Genomic DNA, 22,770 nt, shown 5'->3' on the forward strand with positions numbered 1-22,770 from the left:
ATAATTAAGGCAAGAAGGTCACAATCTTTGCTGCAAAGTCCCTCAGAGCACTTGACAACTTTGGCCAATGATTGAGCTAGATGATGTTCCCTCATTAGATTTCCAGTCCATTTAGACCTGAGACCAGGGCCAACTACATAATCTGCATGGTCCTGCACAAAAGGAAAATTCTGAGCTTGTTGTTCAAAGTGCATGAAATATGTGCCATTAAAAGGGATACAATATTAGGCTGTTCTTTTCCTGTGTGGTCTCTCAACTTGTCATGGTGTCTTTTGCGTGTCATTTAAGAAATAAAAGACAAAAACTTAAATTGATAGCATGGAATTTACCATTCACCTTTTGTGCAATGCCAACTTTAGATATAAATATAAAACATTTAACTTATATGCTCTTTAACTGTGTCTTTGGAATCGTGGCAGTTGCACAATTCACAGTTCAGACACTTGTATGTATTTTGCTCTTACCAGGAGAATGGCGGTGCTGCACAAAACAGACTCAGTGCCTTTATTTCCATTTGTGACATGCACACAGTCTACCAGCACTCTCTGTGTTCCGCTGACTGCTGCATACGGAAGGACAGACAGGCAAGGGGCAATAGGTTGCCACTTTCTCTTTCTTTCCATCATGCTGTCATTGTCCCAAGGAAGTGGGTGGCGTATACAGGGAAATGACAAAGTTGCTCAGAAAGGATATGACAAGGATCCTTGGCCACAAGCAATTCTTAGGTTATCATTGCCTTCTTTGTGTGTTCTAAATTCTGGTTGGAATGGTGGACAGGCCTCCTCGAGCTGTCAGTGCCCCCACTTGCTCAACGCCAGGGTCTTGCCGAACCCCCACTCCTGCAGGTGTGCCAGGATTCTGTGCTCACAGGCCTTGCGAACTCCCCATGCAGTGGAGACATGCATCTTATGCTTGCTTATCTCCTCAGCTGAGGTGTGTGTTCCTGCGTCCCATCAACCAACACTTAAACCCAAATCACTATGAATTTCAAGATGGCAGCAACACAACATTAAACTGAGCACAAGACTTTCTAAAGGCAAGGCCCTGTGCCACAGTACACGCCCTGCATTGCTGTGTCCCCTCAGCACCTGGCTTACTGGGGGTGTGTAGTGGGAACTTGATGGCCAACAAGCCCCATGCGACTGCGACACAGAATCCAGTGCCCTCCCTCCCTCTGTGCTCACTCTGTGCCTCCCTTCCTCACTCCCTCATTCTACCCTTTTGCTTGTTCTTCACTTTCCTCTTCCAGTTGTGGAATTTTTAGTGTATATTGTGGTTGCAATCAGATAGATGGGGAATTTGACTAGGTCCTAAAACTTCCTGATAATAATTCAATTTTTACCTAATGCTCAAGTGCCAGGGCATTGGGAATTTTATTATCAGCCTTGAAATTAACCATGTTCATTCAGCATTTGCATCTTATAGCCATGACCAAAATGAGAGTCATGAAATCTTTCATGCCTCCAAATGAAATTTATAAGACTGCTAAGCTCTTAACAGGTGCTCACTGCCAGCATGAGGTCACTAAAAGCAGGGCTGATTCCATAGTTCCTGGAAGAAAAAGTGAACAAAGGCACACACACACACACAAAACCCAAAACAACCTTTGCCTACCTTGCAATTAAAATCATGTCCATATCTTTGAATATGCTTTTCTCTTTTTCTAGATTGTCCCCATTGGGAAGAAGGCCTGGACTCTCAGGGGTGAGGTCACATGTATTTTGTTCCTTGCTGCATTTTGCTCTCAGTCTCAGCCAGGCTCTGCTCAGTCGCTCTCCACCCTATAGTGTATGACCTGCTGCTCCAGAAAGCTCACTTCAGAACATCGGGAGCTCCACTCTCTTGTCATATATGTATCTCCAAACAACAAGCAAAATGCCGGTCACAATGAAGGTGTTCAATAATTATGCCCTGAAATGAAAGTACACATACTGCCTTCCCCTAAATTCACATGGAAAGGAAAACGTGTCCTTACCAGCGGGGAAGGAAATCCTAGGGCTCAGACATGCTCAGACTCTCCTTCCCTCTTCTGGTGAGAACCTGCTTGCTGTGGGTAGGGCCGCAGCTATCCTGCTGCTTCTTCCCAGCTCCTGCCTTGGAACATGAGAAGTGATCGTTGCAAGGACCAGGTGCAAAGAAGAGAGTAAAATTGTCAAAAGCAAAAACAACTCAGTTTGCTGAAAATCAGCATTTTGCAACAAAATGCATAAATTTACAAAATTTCTTAAGCAATTTACCACTGTCTTTGAGATTTAGGGGACCTTTCTTGTGCCGTAACCTTTCAACTACTGTTGCATTTTAAATTTAAATATTTGGGGAAAATGAATTTTAGCTAATACAGCTCCATACCCAAAAAGTCTCCAAATGTAAGAAGATTCTGAAAAGTGGAGATAAGGAAACAGAATGCTTAAGGACCTCAGGTCCTGAGGAAAAAGATGGCTTTGAGCTTCCTCATGCATCCTGGAAAATGAGATGGAAAAGTTGGCAATCTGGAGACGCCAATGGGTACAGACAAAAAGGCCCAAGAAAAGCATACTCTCCTTAGCAGAGGGCAAGGAAATGGACAACCACACAAGAAAACTTTCAGATCCTAACTGTTCCACTCCAACTGAAGAGTAAAAGGAGTCAGAATTGTGTCACTGTGAATGACACAAAGTCTCCTCCATCTCTTACTGTCATTGGAGCCACATGGGGATCAGTAGGGGGACATCTTTGCCTGAGCAGCATCAGCAGCAGGGAGCCAGAGTTCCCACCACCACCCAAAACAAGCACCCTTGACCCTGGCCACTGCCCCCAGAGGTAATGAGGCAGACCCACCCTCCTCCTATAGTGTAAGAGGGGGCCTGCTAACAATATTTAAGTAAGATCCACAGCCTCATGACACAATGAGTTTTAGACCTGAAAATATAATAACTGAAATAAAAATTCAGTGGGTGGACTTGACAACAGAATGGAGAGGAAAGAAGAAAGAACCAGTGAGTTTCCAGACAGAACAATAGACATGACCCAGTGTGGATGCCAGAGAGAAAACAGACTGAAAAGCTAGCAAACTGAGCCCCTGGGACCTACGGGACTGTACCAGAGGATCTGACACTCGCGGGTTGGAGCACCAGAAAATGGCAAGGTGGTGGCACTGGGAAGGAACTCAAAGAAATAATGGCTGAAAATTCCCCAAATTTGGCCAAAGACTAGTAAACTAAAACAGGATGTACCAAAGAAATCTATGCCATGACACATCCTCTTTAAACTTCTGCAAATGAAAGAGAAAGAAAAAAAATCTTGAAGGCAGTGAGAGAAATAATATGCCTCATTCTGGAGGAAATACAATTAGAACAATCAGATATTTCTCTCTAGAAACCATGGAGGCAAAAAAAAAAAAAAAAAAAAGAAAAGAAACCATGGAGGCCAGAAGGAAGTGAACTTTTGTCAAGAGCTGGGAGAAATGCATGGTCAGCCTGCAGTCTCATACCCAGTGAAAATATCCTTCAAGCATGAAAAGGGAAATCCTGGCATCCTCAGACACAATTAAGACAGTCAGTCAACAGCACACCTTCATTAACATAATGATTAAAAGGAAGTTCTCTAAACAGAAAGAAAATAACAAAAGGAAACTCAGGACATCAAAGAGGAAGAAAGCAAAAATATGGGTAGACACAATTGCCTTTTCTTCTCCTGTTGTGTTTTCAAAATCATGCTTGGAGGTGGGGCACAACTTAGAATTGTCTGTAGATAGAGGAAATACTGAAGACAATTATGTTATAAATGGGAAGGTAAAGGGATGCATTTTTTTCTACCCTTCCCTCAAACTGATTCAATCACTCTGGAACTTTTTTCCAAAACTAAATATATACTTAGCATACAACCCATCAATCCCACCCCTGAACATTTCTCCTAGAGAAATGAAAACCTTTGTCCACATAGAAACCTATACAATGATCTTCACAGAGGCTCTATGTGAAATATCCAAAAAACTGAAAACAACTAAAATGTCCTATAATAGCTTAATGGTTAAAAAAAAAAAATGCCGTTACATTTATTCCATGGAATACTACCAAGGTATAAAAAGGAACACACTTGGTGACATGTATAACAATTCACATGGATTTCAAGGCATTGTGCTGAGCGAAAAATGTCAATCTCAAAAAGTCATATATCATATGTTTCCATTTATATGACATTCTCAAAATGGCAAAAATTATATAGATGGGAAGAAAATTAGTGTTTGCTAGGGGTTAAGGAAGGTGGAGAAGGGTGGGAAGTTATGACTATGGAAGCATAGCACAGGGGAAGATATTTGTGGTGATGGAACATTCTGTATTTTGACTGCAAGGGTGGTCACACAAACTAGCATGTTATAAAATGACACAGAGCTACACATACATGCTGTACCAATAGCAAACTCCTGGTTTTGATATTACTCTATGATTATGGAAGCTGTAGCCATGGAGGGAAACTGGACAAAAGTACACAGGATCTCAGTGTACTATCTTTGCAATGTCCCACGAATCTATGATTATTTTAAAAGAAAGATGCTTTAGTTCAATTAAAAACCAAGATAGGGCAGCCCCAGTGGCCCAGCGGTTTGGTACCGCCTTTGGCCTGGGGTGTGATCCTGGAGACCTGGGATCGAGTCTCAGGTTGGGCTCCCTGTAGGGAGCCTGCTTCTCCCTCTCCCTCTGCCTGTGTCTCTGCCTGTCATGAATAAATAAACAAAATATTTTTAAAATAATAAAATAAAATAAAAAAATAAAAACCAAGATAATTTCACTAACCACTACACCACAACACGAATCCAGTATCATATATAACATACTATAAATAGCTCTCATTTATGTAAACCCCCAATAGTAATGGGAAAATATCACTTTCCCAACAATGTCAGAAAGATAAACTACATAAGATTAGCATAACTAAAATACCAATATCCTTATGAAAAAAAGTCATTAAAACGATAGAAGGATAGAAGAATTACGAACATACCAATTGATCAACAATGTTCTCAAATAAAAAGACCCAACATCACAGAGATTTCTGTCTTAACTCAATGTGGAAATTTAGGATTATCCCCTTTCCTTAAATAGCAACAGATTTTTATTGAGAATGAGCTAAGCTTATTCAAGGTTCATGGAGAGGGGAACAAAAGGAAAACAAAAAACTGAAATAATGAGGACTAATTCAAAAAACCACAGAACAGGGGATCCCGGGTGGCCCAGCAGTTTAGCGCTGCCTTCGGCCCAGGGTGTGGTCCTGGAGTCCTGGGATTGAGTCTCACGTCTGGCTTCTCCCTCTGCCTGTGTCTCTGACTCTCTCTCTCTCTCTCTCTCTCTGTCTGTCATAAATAAATAAATCTTTAAAAAAATATATATAGAACAGTAAAAAGGGGTCATCCTAACAGGTATCAGAATGTGTTATAAAGCCTCAGTGAATAAAGCAGAAAGTTGCTGCCACATGTATAGACAGAAAAACTTATGGAACAGAAAGGAAATCTAAAACCTGGATTAAGTTTATAAACCAATGCCGTGCCTTTAAATACATGTATTTAAAGGATGGCATTTCAAATAGGCAGAAAAAGGTACTTCTGCTTCTGGTGGTGGTGGGCCCAGATATTCAAAGCCACTCTTCTAATGAACAGAACAATAAAAGCCAAATAAAATGTCTTAGAAATCAGACTGAAGTTGTCAGAAATCTATGAAAAATTATGATGCCAAGATCTGAGATAATAAGGCATCCCCAGGAAGTAATCTGATATTTGGAGCAATTTTACAACTAGAAGTATCTCCTGATAAGCAGTATATGCCCCAAAGAGAGTGAGATGCAGGTGAGTATGTGCCACAGAATGGTGGAGCGGGGCCCCGAGAATGGAGGTGACTTCTGGTAAATGCCTAGCTTATCTGGACCCCAAAGATTACACCGGGGAAATGAGAATTACTTAGAAAAATACTGACTCGGCTTTAGGTCATGCCTCTCTTTCAAATTGCAAAATGTGATTCAGGATGTGTAGAGTCACCAGCCTTCTATAAGAAGCTAAGAACCATCCTCCCAAAGGAGATAGCAAATTCCTCTGCATGTTTCCAATGAGTTTCACAACACATTATTCACAATAATCAGGCAGTTGAGAAGGAAATACACACACATACCACAAAAACAAAAACAAAAAAGAAAAACACAGAAACAGAGAATACAGATAAAAGATTTGACCTTCATGGACCTTGAAATAATTAGTCTTAATATCATCAGAGAAATGAAAGATGAGATGAAGAACTTCTCCAAAAAATTACTTTATAAAAAGCAGCAGGTGGTAATCTAAAAATGAAAAATATAGCAACTAAAATTAAAGACTCACTGGATGGGTAAAAGTAGGTTAGACTCAGGAAACAATAAAGAAGAAAAAACTGCTACATAGATCTATAGAGGGCCTCCTGGGTGGCTCAGCGGTTGGGCATCTGCCTTCGGCTCAGGTCATGATCCCGGAGACCCTGGATCGAGTCCCACATCAGGCTCCCTGCATGGAGCCTGCTTCTCCCTCTGCCTGTGTCTCTGCCTCTCTCTGTGTGTCTCTCATGAATAAATAAATAAAATCTAAAAAAAAATGTAGAAAATGGGAGAATACAATGCACAAGAGAAAGAACAGCACAGAAGCAATACTTGAAAAAAAAATAAATGCTAGTAATTTTCTGAAAATGAGAAAGGGGATTGAGCTGCCAGTTAAAGGAATATATGAACTACGAGCAAATATGTAATTTTCATGTAGTGCTTGATGACATCATGATAAAATCATCAAAACCAAGGGGACAAGAAACTCTAAAAGCAACTAGAGGAAAAAATACAGACAACTTTCAAATGAATACCTTCTGAGAATAAGCAATAGGGTTAAGAAAACAATATATTTGAAGTGCTGAAAGACACCCCCATCCAGAATCATATATCCAACCAAAATTCCCTTCAAAAGTGAAGGTAAAATAATAATAATTTTTTATACAAACCTAACAGAGTTCATCACCCTTAAATATACACTAAAGGAAATAATGAGTAGTGACCTTCTGGCAGAAGGAAAAATGTTCCAATGAAAGCATTGAGCTGCAGGAAGGTGTGAGGAAGGAAAGGTAAAGATTTGGGCAAACCAAATACATATCAACTGCTTGAAATTTTTAAAAATAGTATCTTCTGGAATGTAAAATGAATTTACACTCAAAAGGAAAAGCAAAAATATCTTTGAGTTTGGGAGAGAGTTAAATGAAGTAAGAATTGCATGATCTTTGTCTTGTCTTGAATGAGGTAAAAGTGTCCGTTTGTGTTAGGTGTTCATAAGTCAAGAATGCATACTATAGTGTCTCTGATAATCTTTGAATAATAATAAAAATGGTTTGATTAAAAAGCTAAGGGGAGATAGAATAATAGAAATAATCTAAAATATTTACTCTAAGGGAGAAAAAAGAGCCTAAAAATAGGAAGTGACTACTACGGTGGTAAATCTAAACACAAATAAATGAGTTATTACTTTAAACACAAAAAGTCTCTAAGAAAAAGGTCAAAAATTGTCAGAATTAAAACACACTTGCCTACCTGTTCACATTTACACACTAATTCTGTATTGTTTACAAGAGATTCACTATGAGACTATGTATAGGTTCTACAGGAGATGATATGAGATCAAATAAATTGTGAATGCATATATTAGGGGGGAAAAAAGAAAGGTTTGCAATCAATGAGCTAAACCTCACTTTAAAAGTAGGTAAACAACGGCAAATAAAACTCAGAAGGTACGATCATGAAAAACAGAAAAAGTAAAATAATAATTAATAAAAAATTAATAAAACAGAAAATGAATGGACCACAGAGAGGATCACTAGAGCCAAAATGTGTTTGTTTTAGAGAGCTGATATGTTCGTAGTGAAGCTGCCCTAATAAATTGTATTAGGACAGTAAACGTGATGTGTATCTCCAAATGTGCACCAGGTTAAGTTTCTGATGGATAAAGACTTAATATATCTGATAAAGACTTAATTCTTAAAAAATGGAACCATGAAATTAATGTATGGAAAATAATGTATGGAACAAATAATGCTTCTTCATATATGTGAGGTAGATCTTTTATAATATCTGAAATCCAGCGCACATCAACAGAAGTTGATAAACTTGATTACATTTAAAGACCCGGGTGGCTCGGTGGTTTAGCGCTGCCCTCAGCCCAGGGCCTGATCCTGGAGACCTGGGATCAAGTTCCATGTCGGGCTCCCTGCAGGGAGCCTGCTTCTTCCTCTGCCTATGTCTCTACCTCTCTCTTTCTCTCTCTCTCTCTCTCTCTCTCCCCATGTCTCTCATAAATAAATGAATAAAACCTTTAAAAAAAAGGTCCATTATATTAAAAAGGAAGCTCTTCATATGCAAAGATAAAACTACCCAAGAACTGAAAAAAAAAATGTTTGGGTCCATATTTCAGAAAAAAAAAAAAAAAACAAAAAACGTTATCCTCCTAATAAACTAAAGGTTCCTAAAAACAAGACATAAAAAATTGATTGGTAAATGATGAAGAAGTCTAAAGAAAACCACGGAAAGGCCATGAGTGAAGAGGAACATTTAAACAGAAGAAAAGGCACTTAGCTCCCCAGATGCTACCAGCAAAGGAAAGTTCTGATTCTCAGCAACCCTAGTTTTCACTTTTGGCACAGTTTCAAGTGTGAGCTAAGCCCTGCTGGTATGGCCTGGGCAGGAGGGACGTGCCCATCTGCCTTGGCGTCCACAGGCACGTCCAACCCCTGGGCAGGCACTGTGACAACACGGTCGAAATCTCAAATGCATAACTGCCTCTGGACCCACAGTGTAGCTCTTTGGATTTTCCATTTATCCATTGAAATATGTGCCATGGGACATGCAAGTAAGGTGACGCAAAACATTGTCAACAACCTCAACTTTCATTAGCAGGAGGTTAGCGAAGTAAAGTATGATGAATCCATGCCGTGCTGAGCTATTGAATGGAAAGTTTGAAAGAATAAAAAAGGACTCAGTGCTGTAGGGAAAATCTGTAAGATACATATTTCTAGGTGACTCAAACAAGGGACACGGTAATGTGCCTTTTATGAAAGCATTTTTTTGTTAAAGGGCTAATGTAGCATTGTTACATACCTACCTGTACCTACCTGTCTGAACAGGTGTGTGGAAATCCTGGAGACGCACAGAAACAGGGAGACTAGAGGGCTGGCCTGGAAGTGCTAGGAGGAGGAGCCAGATGCCTTGGGGACAGTGACCATAAGGCTTTCCTCAGTGCACATCTTTAAACATAAATATGAAAGGCATAATAGATATGCACGTACCTGCATATATGCATATGAACAATGTCGTGGGTTGTGCAATTTCAGCCCCTCCTTGCAGATTCTCACTGGAGGGCCCCGCAGAGCAAAAGCAGAAGGGGAGTCATTGCCTTAGAACTCCATGTGACCAGGATACGGCGGGGCAGCCCTCAGCTCCCGCCCTGGTTGCACGTCTGTTGTAGAACCATGTGATATATTTCCAAAAAAAAAAAAAAAATAGAAAGTAATCATAAAATGAATTAAAAACATTGGAAAGGCAGGACAAAGCAATCATTATTCGTAAGAGATATAATTGCCTCTATCGAAAAGGCCAAAGAATCTGCAAATATTGAACTAATGTTCTTTCAATTTGCTATCAGTGCAAACAGGAGTATGTTTAATGCCATGTTTTTCATTAAACCAATAAAAGCTAATTTAGTCCACACTGAATTCTAAAGTGGGAATAATTCATTCATCTTAACCCTTTGCTGTGGGTGCTTCCTTCAAGTGTCCTGGAATGGTTTGATATGTTAGCTTGTTCTATCCACTTGGACCAAAAAACTGCAGAAAACAGGGACCGTATCTTATGCTGGTTTTTAAGCCCCTGGACCATCTCGGTCTTTGGGTGAAGAGTTTGTGTCCAATAAACCTACCCCTTTGTAGACAGTATTCAAGTTGAGTAAATGCAACAGGACATCTGCCTCCTAGATGCTGTGAGTGATCAAGACCATGCAGTAGCCTGGGGCACAGGGTGGTCCCCAGACCAGCAGCAGCAGCAGCATCACTTGGAGCTTAGAAACACAAATTCGAGGGGCAGCAGGGTGGCTCAGTGGTTGAGCATCTGCCTTTGGCTCAGGTTGTGACCCCAGGTCTTGGGATCGAGTCTTGCGTCGGGCTCCCCAGAGGGAGCCTGCTTCTCCCTCTGCCTGTGTCTCTACCTCTCTCTGTGTGTCTCTCGTGAATAAATAAATAAATAAAATCTTAAAAAAAAAAAAAGAAACAGAAATTCTACTTTTCACGAAAGATCTGGGGTGCTCCTATGGATGCACACTCTCCACACTCTCCAGGTGCTCCTATGGATGCTGGAGGGTAAGGGCTACTGGTCCAGGAGCCAGAGTCAGGGTCCTCAGTGAAGAGGCAAGATGGCACAGTTATCTTAGAAAATTAATCATCTGGTGACTTGTCTCAGGCAGTAATTATTGGCACCAGTATTCTTCGACAGTCTTGTACTCAATTGATTATTTTGTGAACAGTTGCTCTTGACCCCTGATGTCTAATGCTCAGGGTCACACACATGTACAGACACAAACTGTGCAATTCCCTTTGGATCAGTGCTTTTCAATCCTCAATATGCAGGAGCTTTCTCATGCAGGGCTTGTTCTAGCTTCACAGGGTCTGGGGCGATCTCTAATATTCTGCATTTATTTTATTTTTTTAAAGATTTATCCATTTATTTGAGAGAATGAAAGAGCAAGGAGATGGAAGGGGTTGGCAGAGGGAGAGGGAGAGAAAAAATCTCAAACAGACTCCGTACTGAGCGTGGAGCCCAACACAGAGTTTTGATCTCATGACCTGACCAGAAAGCAAGGGTCAGATACTCAACCTACTGTGCCACCCAGGTGCCCCATTCTGCATTTATTTTTAATAAGCAATCTAATTAATCCTGCTTCTGGTGGAGGGACCACAGTTGAGACATATTACTATGTGATTGTAAATCCTAACTGTGATTGTAAATCCATCTGGGAGATTGTTAAAAAATCCAGACTCATAAGTCCCATCCCAGAACTACAGAATCATCATCTTCATTTTGGCAAGATTCCCCAGTCACTTGTTCTGCGCCCTAAAGTCTGAGAAGCGCCGTTGCACGTGGTTCATGAGGACACCAGGGGCCGGGACTCTGGCAGTACATTGGCCGAAGGGAAAGTAAAACAATTTCCAAACAATTTTTGTCTGATTTCCATTCCTGACACTGTTGAATTATACCATGTTTATTCTATTTCTTGATTTCCAATTACTTTTTTCTCCTTCATGACTGCAGCTCTGGAAAAAAAAATCTAATATGTAATATGTTTATAATATTACACATATAAATAGCTCTAATTAAAGCTCAATGGAAAATATATGGAATTAGAGATGAAATTGATGTAATTAACAATAATTTATGTGGAATCTTTTATGTTTCAGTATATCAAATTAGTTGATTGTAGGAAGTTAATAATTAATTTGAGATGTTTATGGTAAGATATTGACCCAATAATGTATTCTATTTTCTTTCTAGATTTTAATATTTATATAATTTAGAAGTTGGTTTAAAAAGGAGGGGATATTTTAAACTCTTATAATTAGATCTATTTCTATTAATTTATAGTCAAGAGGAGTACATTTATTTAAAATAGAGAAATACCATTTGCATTGCATTAGCATTTACTAAGAGGGACAAAATCTTGGTACTTATTAGTATAAAAGAGCTTATTAGACATAGCTTTGAATTGATTTTTGTATTAGCAAACTTTTTTTTTTTTTTTTTTTATCATGGCTGTTTGGATGCCCAGCCATTTTTCTTTTACTTTGTCTTTGGAATTATTTTTCTTTACCTATGCTTTTTTTTTTTGCTTGTGATTTTCATAATTGATTCATCCTTTTTTCCATATTTATGCCTCAGGGACAGTCCTCCAGCTCTTGGAAGTACTTCATGGCTAAAAGTATCTAGATGCCTCATAATTAGTGATATTCTTAATCTAGTATCTAAAGGCTGCAGAAGGCTTGCCTAAACCAGGGCAGAAACTGTGGGCAGTGGGATGGCCACAAATCCTTTGGGAAACAAGATGGGATAGAAACAAGCATTGGAAAAAAAAAAGAAACAAGCATTGGATAGATGTTTGAGACACTGGGGCAGGAGGTACAGGTAGGTCACTTCATCTGAATTACAAACATGACTACCTCACACTCCATCACCTTGGAGATATTTCTTAAAGACCACATCCTCAGAATTACAAATGCCCTGGAGAGGAACACACTTTAAGTTCCTTTGAGCGATCTTTAGATTTCAGAATGCATGAGAAGAAGACAGCACTGGAAATGGATAAGGGACCAGACCAGGGAGCCATGAGTACACTACACATGAACTATCCCTACGTAATAGATTTTCTAACTCAAGAGTTGTTTAAAGTAAAAGACAGATTCTATCAACAGCCCTGTTATGAATAGAGAAATTTGCATTCTAAAATTTATATTTACATAGAGAGAAAAGTTCAACTAAAGAACCATAGAGTAAGAAAAAGATGAGGACACTGGCTGGGATGCAGACCCTACTCTAGGCGGGAAAGCCTGACCGTCCGCTCTGCACCGATCTGCTTCATTTTGGTTAATTCGCTTCATCTCTCTGGGCACAAGTTTGCTCATCTCTTCAGTAAATTGGACCAGATGATCCCTAATGTCCCCTCATTGCCTTTGTTTTCCACAAAGTGGAAACCCTAGTTTCCAAAGAACAATAACAAGAGAAAAAGAAAATGAGTAATTTAAATTTTCCCTTCAACTAGTTTTAAAATTACCACCTTAGGCTTATAGATCTGGAGTTATTTTCTATGACTCAGTGAATTAAAAAATAAAATACAAAAAAAATTATTGGAGAAAAGGGAAAATGGTTTAGGCAAAGCAATAAAGTCATTATTTAATATTGAAGCTCCAGGCTTTGTGATTTTGAGTAGAGTTTGAAGCTGGGTGAGTATTTTATTTCTTCCCACATATTAACCCATTCTTTAAAAGAGGTAGCTTCCTGCCTTCCAAGGACTGCAGTAATTTCTGACGTCTTTCAGACATTGTACTAATTACATTATTAACCAAATATGAATTTCATTTTCAAAAGTAAGAAATGAAATAATTGTTAGATTTTTGCCTGAAGACTTGAGAATGTCCTACATAAATTAATGACTCCCATTAGAATGAATTTCACTATGAATGCACACATGAATAATAATTATTGATAGGAATAAAATAAATCCACCTCGTTTTAAAGTGCCAAGTGGTAGTAATGAGTAAGTACAGTTACACCTGGATGAAATTAGCTAGAAAGATGATCACCAATTGTTTATAAATGTTGGTTTTAGAAGGAATTGCAACTTTCAAATAATTTTCTTTGAACAAATCGTATTTCTTTAAATAATCCCCAGTATTTTGCTCCTTTACTATCTTAAGGCTCAAAGATGATAATAGTGTTTGGTGTTTGGACATAATACATAGTGAGTGAATGCTACTGTATGAGATAAAAGCAAAAAACTGTGGGAAACAAGATGATAAGAAGCCGCATTTGTGCATATGGGGGAGCACCCTAAAGAGGCTCTTATCTCAGCATTAGAATGCCCTTTATCAATTTGCCAATTAATAGTTCATTATAGGGATGCCTGAGTGGCTCAATGATTGAGCATCTGCTTTCAGCTCAGGTAGTGATCTCAGTGTCCTGGGATGGAGTCCCAAATCAGGCTCCCTGCATGAAGCCTGCTTCTCCCTCTGCCTATGTCTCTGCCTCTCTCTCTGTGTCTCCATGAATAAATAAAATCTTTAGAAATAAATAAATAAATAAAAATAAATAAAACAAATCTTTAAAAAATATTCACTATAACAGTACTTTAATCAATAAATTCATAACTAATAACGTAAGACTTAATTGAATTTGCATGTCTGCTATTTTGGGATTCAGCAAAATTGGGAATCTTCCTCACCAACTGATGAAGAGTTTCTCTGAGAAGGGTATTTCAGGATGCCAAGAGACAAAGAGTCAGCTCTATAGTTTGTTAAATGGTACCTCGTCAAGGCGGTGGTGATAACTCTTGGGTGTTACTCCTGCTGCTTTCTCTCCTCACCTCTGGAGAGCCTCGCCCCCACCCACAAACCTGCAAGCTCATCAGTCAACAGGGAAGCACAGGGATTTGCCCACAGCTCTCAGGTCAGTTTTGTGGAGAAGACCAGATGACCAGTCTTATAAAAGGTGTGTGCTGGGGGAGGGCACCTGACCCCATTCGGCACCATGAATCTCATTGATCAGTCATGGGAGCCAAGCATTCACAATTCCCTTATTTAATCTGAGGCTCGTAGGAAGATAGCATCTGATTGAAGCTCTCTTAATGAGGCACCAAGAGACTGTATTTCGCTGTTCTCTAATAAAAACATGGAATAGAGGCTTCTACAGTCTCCTAACAAAGAGATTCTACCTTTCTTTCTTTCTTTCTTTCTTTCTTTCTTTCTTTCTTTCTTTCTTTTTTTTTTTTTATAGAAAGCCTCTGGGAAAGAAGTACATCTTGGAATAATGTACTGAAGAGCAATAGACAATGCTCAAAATCTATTAATTCTGATTCCACATTTTTTAGAAAAGAGACATTATAACATGATGAATGTCAGGTTTCTGTTGTTACCATTCTAATGACAACAAAATGGACTTGGCCCGCCTTCATAACAACATCTTAGAAATATTAGCATATTACAGTGAGATCTTATATTTTATGTATGTGATATAAGAAAGAGATTTGCATAAGTCGGTGTTTATTAAAAGTTTCTGGCCAATTTCCCCATTCTGACATGTTAGAAGAGCAGAAGTTATGGCTAGTGAATAAAAACCACTTTTTCCATGCTATACCTAACATAGATCATGAACATTGTGTCACAGTGGTTTGGTTGGTTTTTTTTTTTTTTCTTTTCTTTTCTTTTATATCATGTTGGATGACTATTGTCAGGGAGGAAAAACTTCCTCTGCCCCTCTAGGTCCTTCTAGCTGGACTAAGAGTCAAATTGATATGAGACCAGATTCACAAGAGAAAATCCAATTTAATTTCATACGTACAGGGAATCCACACAGACATGGAAATTTCACAGTGAGGCAAAATGAGGTATAGAAGTCATCCTGAACAAAGGACAGAGGGGTGGGGGTCTGGGACTTCAAAGGGAAGGAATACAATTCACAGGAAAATGAAAAAGAGCAAGCATTTGGTAAACCGATGTTTGCTGGGCCACCCAGAAGCCACGGGACAAAGAGAGGGCCTTGATGGAACAGACCTTGCCAGGTTCCTTCCAGCCACCACACCTGCTTCCTAGCATAACGCAGTTATCCATGGTGAGTGCCCTCTTCCTGGAGCAGGTCCTCTACCTGCTCTCTTTAACCTATTGTGGAGAAGGTAAAGAGCTTTTCCTAAATCTGCTGGATTTTGATTGCTTCCAATTCAAGATAATCGTTATGCCAAAGTGACCTATCTTGGGGCAGCCTGCACTTGGCCCCTACATTATGTGTAAGAATATCTAACCCAAGGTTTGGAACCAGTGACTTACTAGAAGTCTGTATCTCCCACCCTTGACTTTTTTCACTTTTGCAATGAAATCTCCAGATATAGCCCCATAAGGCCAAAGGAACAGATTTGCAGTTCAAGACAAATCATGGACCATTATTTTCCCAGTTGGGGAAAGAAATGAAAAATGAAGAATGTCATCTATTAGCCATATTGTACAGCAATATGGGCAGCTGGAATATGAAGAAATAACCTGTGGATTTATTGATAAGGACGTTCTTTTAAGTTTAAAGAATTTAGAGATACAGAATGTAGACAGTAATCAGAGCTTAAAAGAATCTTATAATCTGATAAAAATTGAACACATTTCTTTTGAATTGGCATAATCCTGAATCAGGTATAAACAAGGGTGTTCATAAAAGTCCATAAGACTTTTTTTTTTTTTTTTTTTTTTTTTTTTTTGTCAACAGATTGTGGAGGTTGGGTTGGCAGTTAATACAGTTTGCTCTCAAGATGAGACACAGAAACTGTAAAAAGTCATCTAGGATTCCTTGGCACATTTAAAATGATGGAAAACCCTACCATTTTTCCCCATCATCTCCCTTTGCACTGTTTTTAAGTCTCTTGGCTTGTGGGCAGGGATAGTTGGGGCAGGGATAGTTGGGGCAGGGATAGCTGTGCCTACTTTATTATTTTTCGCAGCATCTGATTCTTTCCACTCACCCCATGCTGTCACTTTCTTCAACCACTTTCACAGACACATTAGCTTGTGGGCAGTGGTTTACTGCTGAGTTATTCTCCGCTAAAAGCCATCAGTAGCCCCGCTCCAACTGAGAACCAAAGAAGGTTACAATAGAGTATTTTGCTCTAATCAAAGTGGGAGACCATGGATTTATAGCAATGTCCACGTGCCTGTTCTCAAGGGGGTTCCCATTAGAAACGCACAGGAAGCCTTAGAGCACGGTCCCTAGCATGAGTGGTCACTGACGATAGTGGACCATGTTGAGTCCTTTAAAGGACGCTGTCCCTTGAGCCCTGCTAGACCACATGTTCTCAAGTCCAAATTGTTTCTAAGTTATTTAGAACTGAGAGGCCATAATAGTATAAAAAACAATTTTGTAGATTACATAACCATCTCTGATTGCAAAATGCTTTCAACCCCTTAGATCCCTTGTTTAACAAAGTGTGAAAGATGTTAGTTATTGTGTGATGGAAATAACACAATTTGTTGTGTTCCAACAGTGCCAGCCAGTCATGACATCCAGGTGACTCTCAAAATTCATGTGAACAGTATATATTCATTCTCCAAACTCATGAAGGCATAGAGGAAAGACTAGGGAATCATTAGTGGTGAATGGTTGTGCAGCAAATTTATGTAAAAGTGCATGGCATCTATTTTTGATCTGAGACCAGTAACCCATGGAATCACAGTCTTAAAATATTTCACTTACTGTGCAATGAAAAAATTGTCATTAAATGAACATACTAACATGAGTATTTGACCTTTCCACCTGTCTTAGAAACTCTGAGAAACTATTTTAAATGAATAGGAAAGCACATTTATAGTAACCTTTTTCTCTCTCTTATAAGCTTATTATATATTTTAGAAATGAAGGAATTTCTTGTAATATATTCCTACAAGTAAAGTAACTCTCAGACTCATACAACATTTATATAATTTTGTTCAGAAGAATATATTATGGCTTATTTTAAACTGCCTAACTATTGGAATAGTATTTGGGCATAAATATGGACAGGACAAAGTGCATAGATTTTAGTCATATAAATATTTTCTATCCGATTCTATTGGCCAGGAAAGATAGAATTGTTATCCACTCATAGAATAGAAAAATAAGACATAAAATACTCTAAGTTGGACGTCCTTCAGCAGCTTTGGCCAAACTACACAGATGAGTTAAGCAAGCTGATTTTTTTTTTATACTTGATATTTGGGTAACACTACTTCCTCACAACTTTTAAAATTTATTTTGCAGTTTCCTGCACTAAAAATTACAGAAGCTATGACTCAACTAAAAGAAAATTTAGAATTAGATAAAAACTCAAGAAAACTTTGATTGGGTTCCCGAGGCTCCTTGAAATTGAGTACCTCACCATTCTAACTGAACAAATAAATGTCAAGATATTGAACTGAATTCTATTCGCCCATCCAGGGAAGGAGATTTTAACACCAGATTCCCTCAATCGCCCTATTTGGTTGTGCCTTCACTCCCCCCCCCCCCCACATCCATGGGTGATCTGCTGATTAGCCAGGGGAAATCTCCAGTGGTGGGAAGAGGGTTTTAGCCTCACAAGCACTGTGTCTGGTATTTAGTTTCATTAATAGCAATTCTGATCTCTTGCCTGGTGCATCCAAAGGAATAGAGATACAGATGTGTTAGGTGGTAAGGGCAGTGCTCTCTGTCCTATGCTAGTGTTCTGTTATTTCTCAATAGATTTTCAACAGTCTTTGCACATCCTCAATTGCTCGATATCTTTTCCATTATCCAAGGTCAGAAAAACCATATGGCTTTATAAAGATCAAAAAGCATAGTCAGGAACCCACACTTTTAAAAGTGAAGAACTCCCCCACTACCTATTTTAGAATCAAATACACATGGCACTCTAACTGTAAAAAATTTACATGGCCAAGTGAACCTACTTGGAAGTAGAATAATGTGTCTGTTAGGGCCGAAAGCATAAGGCCACCTTCCAACAGGAAAGTAGTAGAGTGTGGACATTAAGGGAAAAGAAATTAAGGAAACTGGATTGAGAGACTCTGAATGGTAGGTACGAATGACAGAAAATGGAGAAATTAAATGAGAAATTAACCTCTCAGTCTCTGAGGTCACTCTTAGTGTTGAAATTCAGTTGTTTTAAAGTCTTTATTACTGGAGACATGATTTTCTCATAGCCAAGGGGAAAGTTCAATTACTGAACCCAACTAATCGTCCATTTTAAATCATTTTTGTGTAAAGATTGAGTGTATTGGATGGATTTGTCATACTCAGAATGAAACTGGTACAGATGAAATGCCTGTTAAGGAGCATTAACTTCACTATTTTCTCATTTGCTATAAAAGCCTGGTAAGTACCAAGATTTGGGATAGACTGGGGCTTATTATCAGCCAAGTAGGTGAGGGAAGAGCTTCCTCATGGGCTTAAAAACAAGTAGCTTCTGGTTTAGAGTCTAGGGAAATTAAAAAAAAAAGTCTCTGTCTTGTTTTATAGGGTTAATGAGATATCACTCTCTGCTGTTATAACTCACTTGTTTTCTACATCCTACTGCCCCATAAATTTTAATGGATTTTTTTATGTCAACCCCATTTTTCCAGTCATTACCATCCATGTGCTAATCAAACAATTATCTTGTCATTCCTTTTATAAGACCTTCTGTAAAGACCCACAGAATCCTTTCAGAATTATGGAGATCCAGTAATCTTCAGATCATAAACATTGTTTTATTGAACATTTCATGGATAATTTGAGTAAAGAAACAAATGCCAAACTAGTAAATATTCTATGTAAATAAAGGGAGTATTTAAATATTATTGAAATTTATTAGAAGCTGGCATATGTTGTTTTTATGACTTTTAGAGATTCCCAATAAAGGGAACTGTGAACAATTTTAATTGCTGTATTTCAGCAGTTGTCCAGTATTAGCTCACAGCGACAACAGAGGACCTATAGGAACACGGTTACCAAAACTGGCTTCTTTATGATGTAGCTCATATTATGGTTTTATACTTGCCAAATCTGATTCTGTGTTTGACTTTGGAACCGGTCATGATAATGGCATCTGTGACAGTCCTCATGGACATATATTAGTACTAGCTAAATTTGGAAAGCTGAAGAGACAAAAAAAAAGTGTGAGATGTTATGAACTACAGAGTTATTTCTGATTCTAAATATGTCCGTCAGGTGCTCTTACAAGCTACATGTCCTCCCAGATTCCATGTTAACATCGGGTACAAGATTTGGCATTAACCTATCTTGCACAAGTATGTGCCATCAAATGCAGAAATCTGGCAGCTTTCTTGGCACCCATTTTTGGATGGACTATTTCCAGGAAAAACAATGATTTATCAAGCAGTTCCAAGTGATGTACCTAGTGAAGAACATAAAGCTGCAATGGCTTACAGATGCCCAGGTTTAGGAAATAAACCAATCACCAGTTCTAAATGGTGTGAGGAGGAGCTACCTCCTAATGTAAAACTACAACCAGGAAATGAAAAGCTGCTATCAGAAACAACCCCTCAAAATTAAAGGAAGCTTGGGGCTAAGAAAGCTGAAGAGCAGGGAGTGAGAAGTGGCAAGAGTCCTGAGTGGCTCTGCTCCTGCCCTCACAGCATACTATAAAAGACTGCCTCTCAATCACCTTTGAGAGCACCAGACAGACCAACAGATCAAGAGCCTAAACAAGAAGCTCCAAGCGATTGAACAACTGAGAAAAGAAGTAGCACCTGGAAAACAGCTAGAAAACACTATTCAAAGAAAATGCAGCAAGAGAGAGCCTTTCTCCAGGAGCTGGAAGACATGGATTTGGGGATTCAAAGAGTCAGAGAAACCAAGTTATCAGAAATCAAGACAAACACATCTGTTAAATCCACCAACATATATGGACTACCCATGTGTACACTCTTAATGTTCATCTATAACTTTAACCATTTATACAAGATTTTTTTTAAGAAATAGGACAAGAAATGATAAAATACATAAGAATACATCTAGTGGGACATGTCTAAGAACTCTACAGAATTGCCTCCACTGTTTCAGAATCATCAATTTAGAAGTTGATCTACATGTGCATGGTAAATTTATTTTTGACAAAGATATCAAGGCAATTCAATGAGAAGCAGAAAGTCATTTTGACAAGTGATACCAGAACACTAGACATAGACCCTCTACTCATAGCCACACATTTAAAAGCTTGAATAAAACTAAAATATCTAGAAGAATATGTAAAAGATAATAAAAGTTTTATGATTCTGGATAAACACACACACACACACACGAATCTTACAAGAAAAAAAATTAATAACTTGATATGTACTAAAATTAAAATGATTTTTTCTTCAAAGAACTAAGAAAATCACAGGATCAAGAAAAAAAGGGAAATGAACAGCATGAGAAAATACTTCCAATATAAACATCAAAGATAGGACTAGTCTCTAGATTATATAAAGAATTCTTACAATTCAGCAATAGGAAAGCAAATAACCCAATAAAATGGACAAAATATTGAATAGTAGTGCTTCACAAAATAAGATACAAAAATCCCCCCCAATACAAATGGCCAACAGACACATGGAAAAATGCTCAACATCACTCAGTATCAGGGAAATACAAATCAAAACTACAATGAGATGTCACCTCACACCTGTCAGAATGGCTAAAATCAACAACACAAGGAACATCCGGTGTTGGTGAAGATGCGGAGAAAGATGAACCCTCTTACACTGTTGGTGGGAATGCAAATTGGTGCAGCCACTCTGGAAAATAGTATGGAGGTTCCTCAAATAATTAGAAATAGAACTACCTTACAACCCAGCAATTGCACTACTAGGTATTTCTCCAAAGGATACAAGCATAGTGATTTGAAGGGGCACCTGCTCCCCAATGTTTATAGCAGCAATGTCCACAATAGTCTAAGTATGGAACAAGCCCAGATGTCCATCGACAGATGAATGGATAAAGAAGATGTGGTATTACTCATCCTTCAAAAAGAATAAAATCTTGACATTTGCAAAGATGTAGACAGAACCAGAGGATATTAGGCTCAGTGAAATAAGTCAGTCAGAGGAAGACAAAAGCCATGTGATTTCATTCATATGTAGGATTTAAGAAACAAAACAGATGAACATGGGGTAGGGAAGAAAAAATAAAATCAGATGAAAATAAAGAGGGAGGCAAACCATGACAGACTCTCAACTCTAGGAAACAAACTGAGGGTTGCTGGAGGGGGAGATGGATGGGGGTAAAGGATACGGAAGGCAGTAGATGTAATGAGCACTGGGTGCTATATGCAACTGATGAATCACTAAATTCTATCCTTGAAATGACTAATACACTATATAACTAAATTTAATTTAAATAAAGAATTCTTTCAAAATCCCCCCAAATACACAAATTTCCCTTGAAAAAATACATGAAAGGATGCTCAATATCAAAAGTCAGTAGGGAAATGCAAATTCAAATCACAATCAGATACCCCCACGCACTTTCTAGAATGGCGAGAAGGACTCGCCTGAGGATGTAGAACCACTTGACTCTCATACACAGTGTGTAAGATTAGAAACAGTTTGACATTTTATTAAACAAGGTAAACATACACTTGTCACAAGAAGCAGCCCTTCCACTACTGGGTATTTACCCAAGAGAAGGAAATGTATATAAAAAAACTTATTACATGAGTGTTCATAGCAGCTTTATTTATAATAATCAAACACTGGACGCATCCCAAATGCCTATTAATAGACTTACAGGTAAACAAAATACAGTATATTTATCCCATTGAAACCACGCAGTAATAATATGCAACAAACTTTTGATATATACAACATGGATGGATCTCAAAATAACTGTGCTGAGTGAAAAAAGACACAACACTATCACTGCTCTATGATTCCATTTTATGAGATTTCAGGAAATGCAATCTAATCCATAATGACAGAAAACAGATCACTGATTGCTGGAACAGGGTTGGAGGGAGAGATAGATGGCCCAGAGACCTAAAGTAACATCTGGGGTAGATGAAAATGGTAGTATCTTGATTATGGTGATGGTTTCACAGAACATACAAATGTCTAAGTTCTTCAACCTGTGCAATATAAATATATGTAGTTTACTGTGAATTAATTATATCTTAGCAGAGTGGAAAAAAACAAAGTTTAAGTTGACATACAACTTAACCCACTGAGGCAAATTGTGGTTTTAGTCTGTAGCTTTATTTTCAATTTTTGAACAAAGCTCAGATGAAGAAATGATCTCAAGAATAACATTATTCCCAAATGTTAAACATTCCTTGAGGTTACTTTTGGGATTCTTTCCCATCATGTAGTATCACTTCGGATTCTAATATAGTCAATTGCTGCTCAGAGAGGTCATGTGGTTTCCCAAAATTCCTATCACAGTTTCTAAAATTAAAATATCTGGTTAAAAAAATATCTTTTGGAATGTCACTAGCAGGCTTTAAAAAGAAATGCTAAGGGAGAA

The 22,770-nt window shown here is 38.4% G+C and overlaps 1 pseudogene; it reads left to right on the forward strand.

The window, feature by feature from the left end:
• Window positions 1-766: 766 nt before the first annotated feature.
• Window positions 767-22,770, forward strand: part of LOC129514113 (eukaryotic translation initiation factor 2A-like) — a 54,578-nt pseudogene continuing 32,574 nt past the window's right edge.

The sequence above is a fragment of the Nyctereutes procyonoides genome, unplaced genomic scaffold (assembly GCF_905146905.1).
Source record: "Nyctereutes procyonoides isolate TBG_1078 unplaced genomic scaffold, NYPRO_anot_genome, whole genome shotgun sequence".
In the NCBI taxonomy this organism is placed as follows: domain Eukaryota; kingdom Metazoa; phylum Chordata; class Mammalia; order Carnivora; family Canidae; genus Nyctereutes; species Nyctereutes procyonoides.